An 18,719-nucleotide genomic window follows, 5' to 3' on the forward strand; every position below is an offset into this window, starting at 1 on the left:
AGCTGTAGTGGTCTTTTCTGTGTCAGAGCTACACATTCTGTTGCCAACTTTGCAGAAGCGGTTGAACAAACACACCACGCAAAAAATAGAAGCAGGTATTAAGGAATAAAGTAGAGCTTCTGACAAAGCGATTTCCTGAAAAAAAGCCATTGTTTGAGTTTTGAAATCCAGTTTTACTGAAGACTTAATCACCTTTGAGTGTACCTGAACGGTGGAAACTAATGTACGAATGATGGGAAATAATTTCTTCTTGAGTGTAATTTGTCATTGTTGTTTTTTTAGCAATAAGCCATCGAAATCTTTTTTCCCAACTTCTCTTTCTCCCCAAGAGGGCCACTTAGAGGAGCGTGAAGACAAGTGAAGGTAAGGTTTTATTGTTGTGGCTCAATTTGCTAAAAGCTTTAGTAGTAATGCAAATGCCGTCTTACTGTGCGGATCTAGGTGTTTGCTGAAATTGCTGCTATTAATATTTGCTTTTGGGAAGTCCCTTGGGTCCAGTTGATCATATTAGCCACTGTACTTTAACTTTTACCTTTCCATAGTCATTTGGACTCTTAACTGAAGTATACTCGTGGCCAGAAGGGTCTCTGCCACCAGGTCTTTGTGGTGTTTCTCACCGTCTCTGGGTCACCTCCTTGATTTCTCACTTCTCCAGCAGGCCTGTGGCTCTCTCTTCCTTACGGACCTTCCTGCTACTGTCTAATTACTGTTATATGCTCAAAAAAAAAAAGCGATTTTACTTTGAGACAAATTAGTACTTCAAAGCCAAATATAAATATCAGGGTTTTTTTGTTTTTTTGTTTTTTGTTTTTTTTAAAAAGGGGGCTAGAGAGATGGCTCCGCCAGCAGTTACGAACACAGGCACTCTTTCAGAGAGGACCTAAGTTTGATTCCCAGCACCTACATGATGGCTCACTACTATCTTTAACTCCAGTTCCAACTCTCTTCTGGCCTCTGTGGGCATCACACATGCACATGGTGCACAGACATACATGAGGCAAAACTCCTGTACACATAAGAAAAATTGTTTTGTTTTGTTTTAACCTGAGAAATGGGTAGACATAAAGGCATAAACTATTAAAATAACAATTTTTGTTTGGACAGCCCCAGGTTTGGGGATTGGTTTCTTTGAAGGAGAGTTTCTCTACATAGCTCTGGCTGTCCTGGAAATCACTATGTAGATCAGACTGCCCTCAAATTCAGAGACATCCACCTCCCTCTGCCTTCCAAGTGCTGGGATTAAAGGCATGCACCTACCATGCCTGGCCTTAAACAGCATTTTTTCTTTGTTTTCTAGGTTGGCTTTGAAGTCTTAGGCTCAAGAGTTCCCCCTGTCTGAGCCTGGAAGCTAGGGAAGCGCGCCATGTCCTCTTGTTTTCTTTGGTGGCTTTAGTGACTCACATGGTTACAGTTCTGAAACATGCTCTCCTCAGTCTCGGGGATGCTTTGCAGTGCTGTGCCTCCACGCAGGTGAACCAGCCAGGCATTTTGAGCTGCTCACCTTGGATCTTTCTAGGTTATTTTGATAAGATGTGTCTTCCCTGAAGTGTATTTGAATTGATTTTTATGTGTATGATCCTTGACAGGGTTTCCTTTCTGCCCCTATTAAGGATGGGTTTCGTGGCATTAAATTAATAATTCAAAACTTAAAAATGCTTCCTCAACTGCAGACATGTTTAGAGATACAGAATTCAGGGTGGCAGTTAGTAGGGGTGAGTTTCTCTCAGGAACTGTTTCCTGAGAAAGGGACCTGGAATGCCTTCGCTGTTGGGTAACCTTCTAAAGGACAGCTTTTCTGGCTCTGGTCTGAAAGGAGTCTAGAGGCAGAAGTGGATAAGCGTGGTCAGTTTCCCTTGAGAGCCTACAATTCTAGGGGCTTTGCCGCATCAGCTCTTGGAGTCCCCAGACAGTCTCTGTTAATAGTTTCCGTTTTAGAAGGAAGGAACTTAGCTGGGTGTATAGGTGCACACCTCTCACCCCAGCCCTTGGAGCACTGAAGGGAGGTCAGTTCAGGTCATTCTTAGTGAAGAGCAAGTTAGAGGCCAGCGTGATCCTACCTCAAAGCAAACTGAAAACAGAAGTGAGGAATCTGAGACAGGATGGACACCCAGGGGTGGAATTTCTGGCAATCCCAAGGGAATTTGCTTTCAGCTTCATTATTACAAATTATATAGGGCCAGGGGTGTAGCTTAGTGGTAGAGTACTTGTTGACTACCTCCCTCCCCCAAGAAGGAAGAAATGGAGGGAGGAAAGAAAAAGAGGAGAGAAAACAAATACAGACTGAGAGAAAGTCAGCGAGAACAAACGTAACTGAGGTTAGAAAAAGCTGGTGGCATCTGGAATGGCTACTGGACTCAATGGCCTGTGACTGTCAAAGACAGCAAGGCTGCAGCTACTGCCTTGGTGAGGGAACACTGGGTGGGGTGCAGGTCCCTCCAGGACATAGGGGGAGTCTCAGGCTCAGGCAAACACTTCCCATAGTTATGTCTAGATGAGAGGAACCTTACCCAAAACCTTAGGGGAGAAGCAGAGGGATGGCTGCTTGTTGGCAACACACTGAACAGTCAGTTTGACAGAGTGTATCTTGGGCCGCTCTGCCATGTGCTGCCTTGGGCGCGAGGCTTCTTGTGGGAACACAGTTAATTGCTGCCTGCTGAGGCTTCTCTCCCTGGCAGGATGTACCTTGTGGACAAAAACATTGCTATCTGGGGCCAGAGAAATGGCTCAGCGGTTAAGAGCACTGTCCAGAGGTCCTGAGTTCAATTCCCAGCAACCATATGGTGTCTCACAACCACCTGCAATGAGATCCAATGTCCTTTTCTTGTGTGTCTGAAGAGAGCAATGGTGTACTCATTCATATACATAAAATAAATAAATAAATAAATAAATAATTTTAAAACGCTGCTATCTAGATACTGTGGAGCCACAATAAAAGTGCCTGATTTAGGGCACATTGTGTTGGATTCTGATGTTAATTCTGCTTCCTCAGAGATTCTCACTCGAAAGCAGAGCATCACATATTAGGGTGATCTCATGTGAACCTTCTCCCACTTTGGATGGCTAACAGATTACCCCACATCTGTGCACTCCTTTGTACGTTTTTAACAAGGGGGGATAACTTACTCGAGGGAGCTGAGGAGTGCTTAGAGCATTGAAGCAGAGCTCAAGGAGTTGTGTTTTCCCTGCATCTAACAAAGCCCCTTAAAATGTATCTAATTGAGCATCTTTCTTCACAGATGAGTATTTTTATACAAACATTTCCTGTCCTTCTGATTCAACACTGCAAGCATGAATCAATCTGTTTGTCTTGTGCCTTGCATCTTATATAACAAGGATAGTGACTCCATTTAGCATTTTTTATTGTAGCAGATGAGAGGAAACGAATGAGAAATGACAGAAACGCTTAGATTCACATAATACTCTGAAAAGAGAACAGATTCCTGGGTACCGTTGCTAAGCATCCTGTGTTAAGACACAGCTTACACTGGGTAATCCAGTATTTGGTTTTCATAGTGCGGGGCATGTTCAGAGGGGAAACATATCTGTACAATGTGAGAAAAAAAATCTTCATACTCCAGCAATACTGAAGAACCATGGGGGAATGCAGTTGATGATTCAAAAAGGAAAGCACACAATGTCAGTGCTTTGAGCTAGGTGAGAATTCTCTCACAGACTGTTGGCAGTTTCTGACTGCTGTTGAAGAACTGTGTCTTACTTTCTCCATGAGGGAGAAGCGCTAGCAGGGAGACCCCAGTGTACCTGTGTTTCAGATCTTGCCAGTGGTGGGGACACCCAGAGGGAGGAGCCCTGCCTGCAGTTCTACCAAGCACTAAAGAAAGCATGGGAAAGAAAGAAACCTGTGGATTGCGCTATTGTTACCTCTATGGACAAAAACCAGAGGTGACCATACTTCATTTTTAGCTTACCTAATGAGGTTGTGTCACATTACGATTTAAGTGGTCAGCCTTGCATACATAACTTGCGGGAATCAGCATTAGGGACATTGTTTTAATGTCACTGCCAGCTTAACCGGCTTCCTTTCCAGAGTCCTGTCTTACTCGGACTTTCTTCCTTGCTTGCATTTCCCCACTTTAGGCTGTGTCCGCTTCATACATTGCCCTTTTCTATGGTGTTTAAATTTTCTTCTATCCATATCTTGAATACAGTGATTCCATCAGTGGTGCTAGCTGTGTCTGTGGCTTGTGTCTGGTTTTGTAGTGTTTGAGAGTCTGGCTGGTAGACAGATGGTTGGCTTGAAAACCATACACATGTTGCCTTCACTCATTAAATATACTAAGAGCCCAGTACAATGGACAGAATCCTACTGTAGGTACCAGGTTATGAAAAACATGACTATATTAAAGCAGTGATGTCTGTATTTTTTGAGACCAAGGTCTGGCTATGTGGGTCCACTGTCCTGGAACTTGCTCTGTAGACCATGTTAACCTCCAATCTGGAGGTCTGCCTGCCTCTGCTTCCTGTGGGGGTAGGAGTAGTTAGTTAGGGTCATACATCATCATGCCTTGTGCTTGCTTGCTTGCTTTTCTTTTCTCTTCTTTTTTAATGCTGTACTCTTAAGGCAACTCAGAATTTTTACTCACTCTTCAAAGGCAAAATTCTAGCTCCACCTCATTTGTAGGGCATTTGTGTTGGACCTTGAGAGACGGTGTGCTAGAAGAAATGAGGTCAGTCACAGAGTGGAGAGGGACATTCCTTTCACAGTTGATGATGGGATTTCTCTTTAATTGAAAAATATCCAGACATGCCCTGCTTTAATTTGATCATGTAGCAATTTAAACCGATTTTGAACCTAGAGACAGAAAAGACTTAGTGTGTGTAGGAGATTTTCAGCCTCCTTGTTTATCAATTTTGCCACAAGACTCTTTGGCTAGATTTAAAACACACACACACACATACACACACACTGCCACCCACCTCCTCTTTTGGAGGGAAGGTCTCAGTGTGTAGCCCAAGCCCGCTGTGAACTTTCGGCAACTCTCCTGCCTCAGTCTCCTAAGTGCTGGTCTCAAGTTTCAGCCATGATGTTCAAGCCACAGGTTGGATCAGCAAGCTTGGCTTTCTTTTTTCCCCTTTTGTCTTCCTTTCTTTCTCTCTCTTCCTTTTGACATGGTCCCATATTGCTCATACTGCCCTCAACCTTGCAGTATAGGTGAAGACGACCTTGAATGTATGATCCTACCTCTACCTCCCAAGTGGGATTATAGACATGTGCTGTGAATTGCCAGTGTCTGTGGCAGTGGAGACTGAAGCCAGGGCTTTGTGTGTGCCGTCTGAGTTCCATCCAGCCCTTAGAGTAGCTTCATAAGCATTTGTAGCAAGAATCATATATCCGACTTAGATCGTGTATTTCATTTAGAACTGTGGCTGACTGCAGCTGCTCGTTGGACCAGCCCGATCCAGACACTGGCTATCTTCCCAGCTCCAGAGCTGGGCAGCTGGCACTAATTGAGGGCAGTCTTGTAGTGAAGAGTGTCTGAGACTGCATTTCTTCTCCTCTCCACCTGGAGTGGCTTTAGAAACCACTCTTCATATGCTCCCTCCCTCCTGCCTGGTGTTCTGTGGCCTGGCAGTTAGCCATGGATCAGGACACTGGAGTGGATGCAGCAAAGAATCATGTTAGCCACAGTGTCTGCTGAGGCTAGTGCCCTTAAGCAGGGCATGCTGTTTGCCCTGTTTGTCACTTTAATGTCAGGAAGGTTTATAGTGATGTTAGTGGCTGATTCATTGTTTTATACTGCAAAATGCTTAATTTTCAGTTCATGTCATCTATTATGAATTATTTTAGTGATAACTTTGAACCATGGGCTAAATGAACTATTTCTTGTTCTGAAATTTGTTTTCTGAAATCATCCATATCTTGCTAAATTGTCAAAACCCATTGTCCCGTCATCCTAATAATCTTTAGTTTTGTAAAACATATATTTGATTGACTTGTTGAATGTACAGTTCCATGTACAGGAACATAAGTATAATTCAGTAACAATTCCTGCTGGTAAGAGGTGGTGTTTAATAGGATAAAATATGCACATAACAGCACGAAGAGTGGATGTAGTGCTGAGGTTATAGTTCAGGAGAGTGGCTTCACCCCTAGCGTACTCTTACAAGCCTGGTACTTGGAGATAGAGACTGGAAGACCGGACATTTGAGGTTATCCTTGACTACATAGTGAGTTCTAAGCCAGCCTGTACTACATGAGATTGTCTGAGAGAGAGAGAGAGAGAGAGAGAAGCAGATATCAAATGTACTAAGAGCTAGTTCCACCAGAAGCCAAATATTCTTATGAGTAACAGTGGATTAACATAGTTTGGAGATGAATTAAAGAGACAGTAGAGCATAAGGTCGTGTGTTTGGAGCTTCTGGGCTGAGGATTAGCAAGTGAATCACAAACAGAAGGCAGAGGGAGAAGAGCAGAAAAGGGGAGAGCTGACAGTCCAGGAGTGGTGACTTAGTTTGGCAAGAGAATGGGATGTTTGAAGCTTAGTGTGTATCAAGCCTGTTTCCATGGGTTAAGGTGATGACTTTTGTTGATTTACTTTGTCTTTGTTTTTTTCCACTGTATCTCTTGCTAGGTAGGACTGAGAATACTACAGAGTTCAGGTTGCAGAGCAGGGCTCTACAGGTTTCCAAGCAAGTACTTGGCTGAAATGACACCAACTCTGAGAGGCATGGGGAGGTTGACTGAGGATGGAGGCTGAGGAAGCAGGACATGATGTCACTTGGGGTTCTGATGACATCACTTGATTCTGATGCAAGGCTCATCATAAGTGGTGAATGCTGGTGACTCCGGGCCACTCTTCCTTTCCATAGGGAATGACACAGTGAGGACTGAGGGTCTCTCTTAGCCAACTGAGGTGAACGCTGTCTCTTTTTTTCTGTGTAGTCTTCTCACCTGTTCTTTAAAACAATCTTAAGCTTCTTTTACGGTCTCTCAGTTGACATGACATCATCAAATGACATCATCCATCTTGAAAAAGGCTACTTACTCAGCACATGAACCAGTATACCAAGCAAGCACACCCTCTGCTGTCTTTCTTGCTCTGTATTTGAGACAGGGTTTCTCTGTGTAGCCCTGGCTGTCCTACAGAGCTCGCTTTGTAGACCAGCCTGGTCTTTAACTCACAGAGATCCTCCTACCCCTGACTCTCAAGTGTTGGGATTAAAGGTGTGTGCCACCAGGCCTGGTAGGCTTTCTTTTCTAAACTATACACATAGTCAATCTTATGGAGGATTTTATAATTTCAGTAAAGATTATACTTCACTGACATAAGTAGAACAAAAACATTGTCTTACCCTGCTTGCTTAACTGTGTTGTGGTGATGTGGATTTTTTTCTGTTATTAAATTAAAAAGTAACCTATATTTTTAGTGTGTGTGTGTGTTAAGGGATTATGCTACTACCATTGGCCACCCCTTGCAAGATCATGGTCTTGTAGTGGAAACAATTCTTGCCTCAGAATCGGACCTCACTCATTCACCTCAGGATGTTAAAGATGATGGTTCCCCCTTTTGTATTCTGGTGGTGCTGTCTAAAGTGGAATATTTCTCCTGTACTATAACCATGCCTCCTGAATCCCTCAAAAGTAAGTGTCAATTCTAAAAGTGTCTCTAGAGACAAATCCTGCTTTAAACAAGAGGCGCTTTTTCTTTGCATGTGGCATACTTTGAAGGTTAATATGTGTAGCTGAACTAACTGCTTTGAGTTGAGGAAGAAAGGCTTGTAGTTACCACCAAGTACTTTTTCTATGTATCCCTGAACACAACTTTACTGTATCTGTAGAAGAATCACACAGCCAGGTCTGATGCCTCCCACATGTGGTTCCTGCATCTGAGAGGCGGAGGCAGAGGATGGGGCACCTCAGCCCCAGGTTCTGGGCTGTGTAGGCCCTGTCTCAAATAAAAACGAGCCTAAAATATCCCACCACCCTGTTATAGGATGGATTACTATTTGTAGAGTTTTGGGCCAAATTTTAGCACTGGCTTTTGTATTCGTGATAGCTAAGTGTCATGGACTGTTCTTTCTCTAAGGGTTCTCTTTAGCTTTGTATTAATCATCTTTCCCTCAGTGTGAAAAAAGATGATCAGCCTAAAAAGAGGTAAGGTTTGTTGGCCCCAGGTTCTTAGTTTTCTGTTTGTGTTCATCTAGATCCATGGTGCTGGGCCTGTGCTGGGTCTGTGCTGAGGCCTGTGCTGAGGCCTGTGCTGAGGCCTGTGCTGAGGCCTGTGCTGGGCCTGTGCTGAGGCCTGTGCTGGGCCTGTATTGGGCCTGTGCTGAGGCCTGTGCTGAGGCCTGTGCTGGGCCTATGCTGAGGCCTGTGCTGAGGCCTGTGCTGAGGTCTATGCTGGGCCTATGTTGAGGCCTGTGCTGGGCCTGTGCTGGGCCTGTGCTGGGCCTGTGCTGAGGCCTGTGCTGAGGCCTGTGCTGGGCCTGTGCTGAGGCCTGTGCTGAGGCCTGTGCTGGGCCTGTGCTGAGGCCTGTGCTGAGGCCTGTGCTGAGGCCTGTACTGAGCCTGTGCTGGGCCTGTGCTGAGGTCCTACCTCATAGCAGTGGTATCAGAGGAAGCCACTTACCCATGACATGAGAAAGTGAAAGACAAGGACTAGAGCCCAGATCCTAGCATCCTTCTCCAGACCCTGCTTCTGTAATGCAATGGCTGCAGACCATGGTAGGGGCACTACCCAAACTCTTATTTTTTTTTTAAGTATGCATTTTCTATGCATTCTCATCCATGTCTTTGTTCTAGCATTGATGAGAATGCATTAAAATCAATCCTACTTTTGTTGCTTGTTCTTGGGACAAGGTACTGTGTAGTCCTGAGTGGGTAACTCTGGCTGGTCTTGAACTCCTAGATCTGAATGTCTCTGCCTTCCCAGTACTGGGATTAAATTAATGAGCCACCACACCCAATGAAAATGAGCCCCTTTCTGCTCCCTGATGTACAAGTGATCCCTTCATCTTTTCCACTTGTGGTCAGGTCGGCTGTTCCTGTTCCTATCCTGACTCTGGCCTCTGTAGTCAGGGGTTGAAAATGGCATTTTTCCCTCCTGGAGGCAAGAGGAATGCCTAACAGGAGCTTCCTTTGTGTCCTGCCCCTCCACAGCCCACCCCCATCCTGCTCTCTCTTTCTCCTACATGAGTGAGTTCTCTGGCCCTTTTATTTTTCCCAAAAGCTCCTGTGCTTTGCTATTCAGTCCAGATGTATTGCATGTCTCCTGTACCCTAAAGCTCTGTATAGCTGGCTTCATGTCTGCCCTGGTTAGCAGCAGTTGAGCATGCTTTTCCTGCAGACTCGCAGTCACCTGTCCCGGTAGTATCAGGTGCTCATTGCTAAGTCAGAAGGTCTTTCCGCAGAATGGAGCCACGAAACACTAGTAGCTAAAATTAGTTCATCCCCTTAGCTTCTAGAGTTGGCAGAGAAGTGCATATAGGGGTAGTGTTCTAAATTCATCTGTCTCAGTGGGTCTGGAGGGAGAAAAGTGATGAGCTCTTGCTCTGTCGTCTTGGGGAGGCTGAGCATCTTTTATCAAGGTCCGGTGGATCTTTTCCCTGCCTGCCAGCTTTTGCTCAGAGAGGGTGAAATTATGGCTATGCTGTACTGAGTGGTTTAGAAGGCGACAACTACTGGTACTTTACACATGGACTCCCAAAATGTAAAAGAGCACTCTTTTATTAATTACAAATCTCAGTCTCCTGGGATAAGTTTAATTTGAACCAGTTGTGAAAGGAACTAATTATGTTTAGTTCCTTAAGTGTTGACATCATGCACAATCATTTAGGAAATCATCACAAAGTAGGGGAAATATTTGTTCAGTAGCAATTTAAAAAAAAAAAAGAATCACTATTACTTCAAAAAGCATTTAATCTGTTTTCAATCTGTGGTGAAGTTGGGAGGTGACTTATTATTTTTTATGATCAGAATAGTGATAGATATGGACATTATTTATCATTCATAAATTACCAGATTCAGATCATAAGTAAAGAGATGTCTCAGCGGTTAAGAGTACTGACTGCTCTTCCAGAGGTCCTGAGTTCAATTCCCAGCAACCACATGGTGGCTCACAACCATCTGTAATGGGATCTGATGCCCTCTTCAAAACAAAGAAGGAGGGGGTCACTGGACCTCTAGACAGTTGTTTCCTGACTGTTAGTTAAGTTATATGTATGTCATGCCTGTGTATTTGTTCTCTCTCTCTCTCTCTCTCTCTCTCTCTCCTTCCTCTTTGGTTTTTTGAGACAATGTTTCTTTGCTCTCGAGTGCTGGGACTAAAGGAGAGCTGCACCATTGCTGGTTCTTGCTCTCTTTCTAACTCACTTGTGGCACACACATATACAAAAAGTAAATAATTAGAATTAATTTTATTGACACTTATTCCATGTATTCCTACAGCTTTTGCTTGTTATAATTTATTTTCTTAAAACAATTTTTTTTGAGATGGCGTCTGTCTATGTCAGTGGTTCCCAACCTGTGGTTGAAATCCCTTTGGGAATCAAATTTCCCTTCCACAGGGGTTGCCTAAGATATTTAAAGCACAGATGTTTTTACATTATGATTCACAACAGTAGCAGAATGTGTTACAAGGTGGCAACAAACATAATTTTGTGATTGTGGTTCACCACAACATGAGGGACTGTATTAAGGGGTTACATTAGTAAGAAGGTTGAAAACCACTGCTCTATGTAGTCTAGGCTGGCCATGAACTCACAAAACTCCTTTGTCTCCTGAATGTTGGAATGAAAGGCATGTACCACCATGCCTAGCCTTTGGGTAATTGTTAAATAGGAAGTAATGTCTCCCCTTTGCCAGTTTCTGCATTGGGTAACCTAGCCTGGGCAGTGCTGGAGAGCTTGCAGGAAGACCAACTCACCTATTTCCTAGGCCCAGATCTAGGGCTTTGAGTTGGCCCGGCCCAACATCTACTCCATTTGGGATCTGCTGGAGCCAGTGAAAGGGCTAATCCTGCAGAGCCAAACCTGCAGGCCCTCCATGACACAGGGCAACAACAGGATACCCCACAGGAATCCTCATGAAGATTCAGTATTGATAGAGTAGCAGAAGCCAGAGGACTTGAAACAGACCAATGACTCATTGCAATGAACGTTTGCAAATAGAGATGTGTGGGGCAAAAGGGTGATACACTGTGACAGCTTTCAGGACAAGGTTGTTTTCTTTAATTCTATCTTATTTATTTTTGTGGGGGGAGGTTGCAAGAGTATGGGGGTGAATACCAAGGGACAAGGAGATCAGTGGGATTGGGGTGATGTGAAATCCACAAAGAGTCAAGAAAAAATATTTTAAAAAAGAAATAATCTCTGTTTGGGTTTGGGGGCTGGGGAGAGGGACCTGTATGATAAAACAGCATATTCTTGTCTCTAATATGCTGCTGGAGGATGCTCTGCTGGTGGTGGCCGATGAATTGAAGAGATCTTTGGCTGAAAACAATGTTAGACTTTCTCAGAAGGCTACTGAGCTGGCCGATGACTTCCTGGCCCGCAAGCCCCTGGCCAGTTCTCTGTTCCATCTACCGTTTATCATCTTCTTCTCCTGTTGAGTGAGGGGCAGTGTTTGTGCCATGATGAGCTGGATCAGCTCATGGACTACCTAACAGTCAGGAAAGAGTGACTGCAAGGTCCTGGGCATTGTCTCGTACCTTCCGTGTTCTAAACTCAAGGCGTATCCTATAAACCCATGTGTCCAAGAAAACTGTGTTGTTCATTCAGAGAGAATATATTGGGATGTGTGTGTGTGTGTGTGTGTGTGTGTGTGTGTGTGTGTGTGTAATACAGAAATAACTGGTCTGCATAGATTTCAGACAGAGACACTCTTACTTATGCAACCTTTATAGGTTTTGAATCAGATGTTTAAAAAGTGCATTTAAGGTAAATTTCTTTACATTTATTATTAACTGTGTGTGGACAGGCATGGGATGGAAGACGTAAAATGACTCCTCACCCCCAGCAGCCGTTAACTGACCCTAGCTCCTCAGGGAGGTGTGGGGCCTCATGAGGCCCTCCTCAATCTGTGATAGAATGATGGCGGGTCCAGTCTTGTTTGGGTAACCATGGCTACTATGCATGCAGGAGTGCAAAGGCCATGTAGTGTCCAGAAGACAGCATTTCACATCATTTCCCATCCTCTGACGCTTACCGTCCACCCCGTCTTCCACGATTCTCCCTTAGCCTGAAGGGTGGTGGAAGGCTGAATGCTCACAGTCACTTACTCTGAGCACCTTCAGCAGTTTCAAGTTTCAGCGTTAGCTAAAGCGGCTCTGTAAGACTGAGAGCAGCACTGACACTGAGTATGAATGTAAATATTTAGAAGGCATTTGACAGCATGTGCATTGAACAAGACAGCTGCAGTTCGTCCTAAGGACTATAGCCTCCAGCCAGCTCCACGGGCTTTTGATCGGGCTTACAGTATCAGTTATGAATTCCCTCTTGTAGAACAGGTCTCGAATTCAGTAATAAGGATTTGATTACCTTCATAACGTTTAAGCCATTACAATAACATCAAGAGCACATTGTGCCTGGCTGGTCAGTATTACAGTGTGTAAGATCCACAACTGAGTAAGACTGTTGATGACATAACCCCATCTGCCACTAAAACAGCCACCTCCATTGCATCTAAACCCTTCCATCTCCAGCATTCTCCTTCTCTACTTCCATACCACAGGTTGAAACAAAGTCTGGGTAAGTATAACAACTCTGTCTGCACATCAACACTCATGGAATTCCCTCTCCCTGGCTTTGGACTTCATTTTCCTTTCTTTCTTTCTTTTTTTTTTTTTTTAGTTGACATGGTGACCAAGCCAGCTCAGTCAGTCAACAAGGTCTTGAGGGAGGAGTGAGGACTGAAAAGAAAAAGACAATTAGACAACACCGTAACATGACTCCAGCCAGTGCTGAGGCTGAAGCTGAAGTGGGCTTGTTTCTTTCCAGTCTGCTTTTATATCATTCTGGTTACATACAAAGGATATGGTCAGTCCTAAGGCGTAAACAGAGTAGTTAAGGAACAAACAAAGCACAAACAAAGGTCCCATGATTACTGTATTCAGGGTCCTAACAAGTCTCATCAAGATACAAAGAACTCTCTGGGTGGTGGTGGCACACGCCTTTAATCCCAGCACTCGGGAGGCGGAGGCAGGCGGATTTCTGAGTTTGAGGTCAGTCTGGTCTACAAAGTGAGTTCCAGGACAGCCAGGACTACACAGAGAAACCCTGTCTTGAAAAAAACCAAAGTGGGTTAGGGGGTGGGGGAAGCATGTGATTCCTAAACTTGAGAATTTTAAAGATTTCATCTATGAGCTTGCCCCTTAAAGTACCCGAAGGCAAACCAGACAGACCTGAGTTCAAGGCTAACTTGGTCTACAGAGTGAGTTCCAGGACAGCCAGGGCTACACAGAGAAACTGTCTCAAACAAAAACCCAATCAATCAACGGTAATTTTCTTGTTAGCTTGGTTTGAGTGGAGTCAGTGAGACAAGAATAACCACCACTTTCCCTCGTGGATGTAGTGGTTGCTGGGATGCAGGAAAGCTTTGATGACACATCCACCTGACAAGGAGAGGGAGGCTGGAATCCGGAAATCAGTGAAAGGAGACGGGGCTTTCTTGAATAAGCAGAAGTGACATTCTCTCTTGAATGGCCTGACAGGCCCACTGTCCTGGACTAGAGGCTTCTGCTAACCACTGACTCTTTTTACTTCTGTGAGACCATGGATTCATCAGCCAACAGCATTCCTTCCTTAAATCAGGGGGAAGGTCACGCCCACCATGAGCAAGCCTCGTCCCCTGATGTCAGTATCTGGCTCTCAGCCACTTCCCAGGTCTGTCAAGTTTCTTGTAGAACACAGGCAGGAAGTTGGCCCGCTCCCAGCAACAGGTCAGCGTGCTTGCGCTTGTCTGTGAGATGCAGAGCAGATCTTCTCCCAGCAGTGTCTCTTCGTCTCAGGGGACCAGACGATGTGCTTTAGATTTCCTCCACAGTGAGATACAGGAACTTGAAGAAATCCCTCTGCTGAGCTTTGAGGCCTTGGCTAGAGCTGTTTAAACTGGGTTCTCACAATCCCTACGCTAAATTCAACATTTTTAATACTGTTATTTCTGAATGATGGCAGTCTTCTGAAGTGACATTACTGTAGCTTTTTTTGAGGTCTTATCAATTTTATTTGTGTACGAGTGTTTTGCAGACATGTATGTATGTGCACCATGTGCACTCTGGTGTTGGCTAAGCTGTTAGAAGAAGACATCCCATTCACCCGGATCTGGAGTTCCTGACAGTGGTTAGACACCAGGTGCATGCTGGGAACCCCCTCTGGGTCTATTATAAGAGCAACAACAGGTCCTCTTAGGCATGGAGCCATCTCTTCAGCCCTGCCATTCCCTTTTCTGATATGACAGGGTCTGCTCCAGATTGGTCTAACACAAAGACTCAAAAGCTCTCGTGAAGCCGGGCATGGTGGCACACGCCTTTAATCCCAGCACTCGAGAGGCAGAGGCAGGCGGATTTCTGAGTTCGAGGCCAGCCTGGTCTACAAAGTGAGTTCCAGGACAGCCAGGGCTATACAGAGAAACCCTGTCTCGAAAAAAAAAACGAAAAAAAAAAAAAAAAACCCAAAAGCTCTCGTGACTGGAAACCAGAGGCAGGGACTACACCTCAGTCTGACTGTATCCTGTTGCAGATCAGACCCATCTCTTCCTTCTGGGAGGAGGCCTATCTGAAGCCTGACCACATATGTTCTGGCATCAAGTCATCCTGGCTGGCTTTCCGCACCAACCCCTAAGTGTGGCCACTGTCTGTTCCTGCATGAAGTGAATGGAGGTAATGGAGCTGTGTGAGGCTCTGTGATGTGTGACCTATGTTTGTCATCATTAGAAGAAAGCCCCAGGTCGCTGCCCCAATGTCTAGTGCTTGTTTCAGGATCCTTGGCAAGTCACAGAGGGATCCCATGCAGGTTATGATGAACAGAGGACTTCCAGGATGCTGAGCTATGCAACGTGAGGCAAACCAGTACATGCACGTTGTTAGCGAAGAATCCTTCATCACGTGTCCTTTCACATGCTTGCTTTAGTAGAACATTCTTCCTCCTGTGTCTGCTTCAGTGAAACATTCCTTCACAGGTCTGCCTTAGTCTTTCATCTGTGTCCATTTCAGGAAAACACTCTTTCATGCTCCAACACAACTCTTTCACCTTGCAACACAACTGACTTTTCCAAAGAATTCTTAAGTTTCTACGTCAGACACCCCCTTTCTGATGTCCATGGACACTAGGTATGCATGTTGTGAGCACATACATGCAGGCAAAAGACTCTTACACATACAATAACTGCAACTTTTTTTTTGGCTTTTCCAGACAGGGTTTCTCTGTGTATCTGTGTAGCCCTGGCTATCCTGGAATATATATTATATATATATGTATATTACATATATATATGTATATTATATATATTATATATATGCAAGATTTATTTATTCTCCTGGGTGGTGCTGGTGTATGACTATATATATATATATATATATATATATATATATATATATACTTTGTGGGAAGGGGAGGCTGAGTGTGCCAGAGAATTAAGATAAACTAGGATTAGATCAGAATTTCCAACCTTCTGTTTTGAAGGTTTAGGTAATAAGTATTTAAGATTTGGGGATAAGAAGAAAAATTCAGGTTATTGTGTATTTATTTGAATAATGGTTTAAAATATTAAAACTGTTGGGCCAAGTGGCATTGAGACCAGCCTAGACTGTGTAACTAGATCTTGTCTCCAAAAACACAAAAATAAACAAAAGTCAGAAGTTAAGGGTCAGGGGAGGCGTTCTTACCTGAAGGTCATCCCCAGACAGCAGGTTGGGTCCTGGACTCTAGTTCATCTTGCCCTATACTGGACCACTAAGGAACTATCCCAGTGTGTGAAGACTTGGACCACCTTGCCCAGCTCAGCCGAGCCTGGTGTGAGTTCAGATTGCTCCTTGCAATCTTGGGCTCTTTCTAAAGATTAAGGAAAAGTCATTTGGGGAGAGTGACTGGATATTTCCTCCTGTTTGTGCTCTGGCTTCTGTTCTGTAGAGGACTTGGCAACCCCAAAGGGATATTTTATGCTCCCTTGGTTCAGGTATCCCTGTCTAAGAGGTCTGCTTCCTTGGGGTGCTCCTCTGCCATGCCTGTCAGAAGGCTGCTACTTCGGGAGAAGCTAGGCTTTTGGCTGCAAAGCCACTCCCACACCTGATCTATGTCAGTGTCACCATTGCTGCTGAGTAGGACAGTCTGGGATGATAGGCAAGTTCTGCGGTCATGTTGTGAACACAGCATCTGCCACACGTGGCTGCTGAATATGTGAATGTGGCTGCTGAGACTGGATATATAGATATATTTTTGTTTGCATTTTGAGATGGAGTCACCGAACGTAGCCCTCGCTGTCTTAGAACTCACGGTGTAATACAGGACGATCCACCTGCCTTGCCTCCCAAGTTCTGGGATTGAAGGTGTGTGCCACCACATCTGGCATCACTTTTTCATTCCATTTCATGCAAACTTTTCATTCCTTCCATTTCATTTTATTTGTTCGCATGACCATCATGTGTACTGATGAGACCGCAGTGAACAGCTCAGCTCTGGGCCAGCGAGGGTCTCAGACAGCTGTGTTATGGTTTCACTAAGTATAAACCTGATTTCTCAGCCTTTTCTACACACTGTCCTTTTCTTTCAAAGTTGCATGCATACATTGGAAATGTCTCTCTTGTAAATGGATATCATATCAATTGCTATAAAATGGATGGTAACCATAGGCAAAGTCCGCATATGACAGTGTTATTGTGTTCCTGTTAGAAGTTCTTGCCTGCCTCCATTTGCTTAAGCTTAAAGCTTGCTTGCTTGCTTCTGGCTAAAATGAGGATTACTAGGAACCAAAGAGGTGCTGCCAACATAGCCACACTTCTCTTGTTGACTTATTTGGAAAGGCCAGAAGAGGCAGGCAAAAGGAATGTCTTCTTAGGAGACTTTCGTTCAACGATGGCACTTGAATCTCTAAAAGCCTCTGTAGGATTCTGTTGAGATCAAAGAAACAGGCGGCAGGCACCCTTTTTGTGGGAGGAAGGCAGGCCTGCTCTAACATACAGAGATGGTGCTGTGGCTGTGATACATTTTTATGAAATAGCAGAAAGTGTGAACCCTCCTGAGCACCCTGATAGCATGAACAACGTTTGACATGTCTGTTTGTCAGGCTGGAGTGGATCCCCTGGAAGTATAGTTATAGATGGTTGTGAGCCACCATGTGGGTGTTAGGGATTGAACCTGGGTCCTCTGCAAGAGCAGGAAGTACTCCTAATGGCTGAACCATTGTTCCAGCTCTGCTCTCAGTTCTTTAACATTTCTGTGACCTTGGCATTATGGTCACCTCTGCTTTCTAGATGAGTTGCTGAAGGCATACTCAGTGCCTGTGGAGCCAAGACTGCACACTGTGGACTTGACTGTGGACAAGACTATGGAACATGTGACCCCACACCTGTGTTCCTCATCACCTTGTGACCCAAAGTGACACATACATCTTAGTGGTGTTGATTTCAGGGGAAGCCATGGGTTTTGCCAGATTTCAGTTATGTCCTCTCATCCACAGCCTACCTTAGAGGCCAAAAGGGCTCTCATGTCAGCCACAGTTGTGAGAGCTACAGAGAGCCAGAGGGGAGGCGTGGACGTGGGTAGCACAGATCTAGGTGGACCCAAGAGGTGGTCAGTTGTTGGGAGCCTGGCAGGGACAGACATTCTGATCTTTTAGGTCATATGTGTAACTCCCTGGAGATAGAGGTGAGAAAGCTGCTCAGTGTTACCCTTCAGTAAGAAGAAGGCTGTTGCAAGGATCTAGTGAGTAATGAGAACACTTCAGTCTGTTGGAGAATTCCACAGAAACTTTGGTCCTGATGTGGCTAAAAGGATGCAAATAACACTTTATGCCTCCTTTTGCAGTTCCATTGAAGACAGTGCTACCCAAGTGAGCATTCCAAATCATGTTTAAAGAGAGGTAAGAGATATGCTGCAGAGTCCAAAGAACAAGGTGGCTGTGGCTCAGATGGCTTTACGTCTTTCAAGAACCAAGACCCCTGTTTGCTACAGCTCTGCTGTGCAAGCCCTGAGCACAACGCAGCTTTCTCTGACACACCATCCCACAGGGACTTTCTCACCTATACAGTGTTCTCATGTCAAACAAGATCATTGTACAAGGTCTTTGTTACATTGAACCCTGAATTTATTCAGTTATGTTAAGTGCAATAAAATACCTGGGTTTTGTACTTGCCTTCATGTTAAGACTTTATCTGGTGTAATTTTAGATATATAGGACATTTGCAAAAATGGTCAAAGGGGTTTCTTCATGTTGCTTCCTCAGTAGTTAGCGTCCCACATAACAGAGTGCCATCATATGCTGTAGTAGCGTTAAGCATGCAACAGGCTTTATTTGAGTTTCATGTTGGTTAGTTTTCTCACAGATCTCATTCTTCTGTTCCAGAGCCCTAGTCTGGTGACCACAATACATCCATGTACTTTTTCACTTTAATATGTTTGTTTCTTTTACTGGGAATCATTTTTAGTATAAATACATTTGTATAAGAAGTATTGTAAGGACTGGAGAGATGGCCCATTCGTTGAAGAGCACTTGTTGCTCTTTCAGAGGACTTGGGTTTGGTTCCCAGAGCTCACATGGTGGCTCCAGA

The 18,719-nt window shown here is 44.5% G+C and overlaps 1 pseudogene; it reads left to right on the forward strand.

Annotated features, from left to right (window-relative positions):
• LOC110300738 (uncharacterized) overlaps positions 1-17,551 on the forward strand; it is a 63,826-nt pseudogene extending 46,275 nt beyond the window's left edge.
• Positions 17,552-18,719: the final 1,168 nt, after the last annotated feature.

Source organism: Mus caroli, unplaced genomic scaffold (assembly GCF_978045245.1).
Source record: "Mus caroli unplaced genomic scaffold, Mus_caroli_1 scaffold_10, whole genome shotgun sequence".
In the NCBI taxonomy this organism is placed as follows: Eukaryota; Metazoa; Chordata; class Mammalia; order Rodentia; family Muridae; genus Mus; species Mus caroli.